The sequence below is a fragment of the Zosterops lateralis genome (assembly GCF_965231275.1).
Source record: "Zosterops lateralis genome assembly, chromosome: 3".
NCBI classification, from domain to species: domain Eukaryota; kingdom Metazoa; phylum Chordata; class Aves; order Passeriformes; family Zosteropidae; genus Zosterops; species Zosterops lateralis.
Genome location: NC_139764.1, coordinates 9005452 through 9009627, shown reverse-complemented (window position 1 = coordinate 9009627; position 4176 = coordinate 9005452).

The window sequence follows — 4176 nt, the reverse complement described above, 5'->3', positions numbered from 1 at the left end:
TTATTGTTCATCGCATGATGTTAGACAGCTTCAGAGGCACAGGAAAGAGAAGTAAACGGGTTACAAATAGGGAATTATCCCTCGTTTAGCATTAAAATTCATTTAGATAAAATTGCCACAAACATTTAAATGGGGAGATTAGTTCCCCCTCACGCCTTATTGCACTCTCTCAATGGCTCCGTTAAGAACATTTTACACGTTGGAAATTCCGCCTTTTCGGGGCCGCTCGCTGTTTCCTAGCTACCCTCCTTTTCTCCTCTCCGGGCTGGGGGGAGAGACCCGCAGGGGCCCGGGCAGGGCCGGCCCGGCTGCGGCTGCTCCGCTGCGAGCCCGGCCCGGGGGCTGCGCGGGGGCTGCGCGGGGGCGGAGGGAGCGCCGCTGTCCTGCCGCTGCCCGCCGCCCAGGAGAGACGGGAGGAGGAGGAGGAGGAGGAGGACGAGGAGGAGGAGGAGGAGGAGGAGGAAAGCCGTCTTCGACTGCCATCTCTTGGGGGCTCGGGAGAGTGACGCCGGGGGGGTGCTGTGCGCGGATGTTGCGCCTTGCCGGACCAAAGTTTCCGCAGCCTTTAGCGATGCTGTGTTGTTGGTTTTGGTTTAGTGGCTTGATTTATTATTATTATTATTATTATTATTATTATTATTATTAGCCCCGATTTCCCCCTGTCCCCCTTTCCGTTTTTTGTGCCTCCCCCGGGCGCGGTGCCCGCTCCCTGCGCAAGGCGAGAGCGCGGCGCTTTTCCCTCCCATCCCTCCACAGAGGCGGGAGAGCGGCCAGAGCCCTCCGCGCGGTATTTGCGCGGGGCTTGCCCTGCGCCGGGGCTGGGCACCCTCACCTCCAAGAGGGTTGTTTGTTTTTGTTTTGTTTTGGGTTTTTTTGGGGTTTTTTTGGTTTTTTTTTTTTTTTTTTTTTGCGGGGGGGGGGGGGGGGGGGGGGGAGGACAGCAAATTCCAGCTGTCCAAATCCTCAAAACTCCGAGTCTCAGGGCGGGGGGATGCCTGCCCTGCCTGGCTCGGCCACAGGTACTTTTTTGGGCTCAGAAGCGGCACTTTTCGGCCGCGCCGTGAATATTCCCACCCCCGGCGCTGTTGCGCGAAAAGTTCCCGCTCCTGGGTGGGGTGGGGGGAACCTGCGTGGAAAACAGAATTAGCGTTTATCTCCTCCCCTGACCTTGCTGCGATAACATATATATATTTATTTATATTTATATTGGTGTACGAAAGAGAAGGGAAGGTTTCCCTCGGGCTGCCCCCGGCCGCGGGCAGGGACGGGCGGGGAGATGGAGCTGGAAACGGGAGGTGCCGGTGCCTGCTGGAGGTGGCCGCTGGGCTCCCGGCCCGGCCCGGCGCTTTGTGTGTGACAGCCAGCGAGCCTGCCCGGCCCTCTAATGCGTGTGGAAATACCCGCATGCCTGTGTGGCAGCTGCTTCCAAAGCCCCAACTAAACTCTTTTGGAAGAGGCAGGGCGAAAAGAGTGAAAGGCGAAAAAAGAAAGACTGTTCTTTTTTTTTTTTTTTTTTTTTTTTCTCTTTGGTGCCATTTTGGATGTCATCTGTTACCTTGGTGACTGTGCTCAGCCCCCAAAGCCCCTGGATTGTTAGGGGAGAGGGAGGGAAAAAAAAAAAAAAAAAAAAGGAAAAAAAAAAAAAAGCATGCTATTTCTGCACCGTCATTTATCACTGTCACCGCATAATGATTCCCCTCGCAGCTCCTTATTGATGTTTGTAATTGCATTATCTCATAAAGGGAGGGGGTGGCGGGCCGGGATGATCAATGGAGCCGCGCCGTGCAATGCCGGGGTCAGGGGCTGCGGGGGGCGCCGGGGCCCCCCCGGACCCTCCCGGCCCCGGGACCCCCCCCCCGGCCCCGGGACCCCCCCGGCCCCGCTCCCCGCCTGGCACAGACAGCAAGTCCCGGGCACCGCCTGGAGAGCGGCCCCGGCAGCCGGAGGGGCCGGGCTGCTGGGACACCCCGGTTTGGGGGGCGGAAATGGGGACTAAAAACAGGGCTCCGGCGAGGGGGGAAAAAAAAAAATCGAGTGGGTATAATGTGATTTGGCTGGGGGAAAAAAGAAAAAAAAACAAAGCCATTGGTGAATTCTCCCCCCAAACGCCGAGGCTGGAGGGCTGCGGTGCGGGGGCGCTTTCCCCGCAGCATCCCCTCGGCCGCCCCGGGAAAGGTCCGGCGGCGGGAGCGCTGCCCGGGGCACCGGGGGAGCCGGGGAAGGGGGAACAGGACGGGCATGGGCCCCCTCGGCCACAGGAGAAGGTCCCAGAAATGCGGCTCCTTCCCCGCCTTTAGCTGGGGTTTGTAGCGCTCTCTTTTCGCCGAGCGCCCTTTAGGGACCGGCGGCGCTGCCGCAAAACCCCAGAGCGGAGCCCACGGGGGATTTTCCTCCTCTCCCTCGGCTCCAGAAAGATTACCAGCCAAGTAAAGATTAACTCCTCTCTCCCCCTCCTCGCCGTGCAAAATGAACTCCGTCCACCGAGCCCAAAAAAGTTCAAAGAATTATCTTCCAGCCTTTTTTTGTTTTTATCCCAGAAGACGAGGCGGGGCACCCCATAAGCCGGGGTTTGGGGGTACCAAAGGCGAGCCCCTGTGAGCCAGAACAGAAGGATGTTGGCTCTGCCACCACCATCCCGGGCGCTCCCGGAGCTCCCCTTCTCCAGGCGCCGCGCTAAACCGAGGGGGGAGAGCAAATCCTCTCCTGCCTGTCCTTCGCCGCATTGATCAGCTGTCTCCCCACCTCTCCCCCTCTTTAATCTTCCCTCGGAAATTTAGCAACGCTTTCATTTGGAGGTAATACAGCCCTAAGTGTCATTGTTCTTTTTCCTATACGTACATAGATAGGGAAAAGGGGAAAAAAATAATACACACATACGCACAGATACACACACACACATATATATATATTTTCCATATTTCCTCCAGGAAAGAGGCTTGGCGCTACCTTTAGCCTCGCAAAGAAACGCCGTTGTCCGCTTTTACGTAAACATTCACCATTCCAAATAAACTTTATATAGATTTCAATTGGAAAAGTGGAGCGGTCGGCACTGCGAAGACATGGTGCTTGAAATTTCAAATGTGAACTAATCCAACTTAGCTATTTTCCCCTTTTTTCTGGTCTGATAGTTTGCAATCTGGAGTTCCATACATTTAAAAAAAAAAAAAAAATTAGTGCCATAGCCCACGGTTAAAATAGTGAAAAATTAGTCTCGTTTCAGAAATTATTTATTTATAGAACGAACATGATTAAAACATAAAAAACACACAAACTGCAGCTGCAACAAAAAAACCCCACCGTGATTTACGATTATTAAATCTTTGATTGCCATGTTAATGTTTCTTTTTCTACCTTTCATTTGCATTTTAATCTATCGAATCTTTACAATTTTGCTGCCTCCTACTCGAATGATTGATTACACATCTGAAAGAGGGAAAAAAAAAATCCTAAGCTTTCTAAGCGAGCTTCTATTTTTCCTCCCCCCTTCCCTTTGCTGGTTTGCTTTCTGAAACCTTCCTCAACAATGTTAATGCAAGCAGGACAAATTAATTATGCTCTTTTAAATGTCAAAGGTATAAATAAAAATGCTTCCACCCCCCTTTTTCCTTCTCCTTTGCTCCTGCCCCAAATGGGAATATTTTTCCAAGCCGCTTGTTTTAAAAGCCAGAAGGAATCACCCTGCTAAAAAAAATACAATTAAAAAAAAAAAAGAAAAGTGCAGAATCCTGACTGTAAATAAATATTACTGCGTGGACATTTACCTATGGAATAGAGGAGGGGGAAAAAAGAAGCAGAGAGGCAGCGGGAGTCAGGGAGCGCTGGTGAAATCTCCCTGGCGCTGCGGCAGCGCTTTTCTTCTCTGCTCAGCCTTTGCTTTGGGGCTCTTCCCCGGCCCCCCTCAAAAAAAAACCCACCCTCACATAAAAAAAGGGGATGGTCAAATTTCAGCCCCCAACAAGAGAGCAGCACCCCCGTGGGCCGGGATCGGGGGTGGAAGGTTTGGGATGGAGGTGATGGTCCCAAAGGGGGGGTCCCACCTGCTGGCAGGGGGTTCCCATGGGGGGAACACCTTCCTTGGGGCTGCCCACGGGGAAAACCCACTCGGGGAATGTCCACAGGTGGACACCGAGCTGTGGGATGCCCATGAAGGGACCACCATCCCCCCGAGGGGATGCC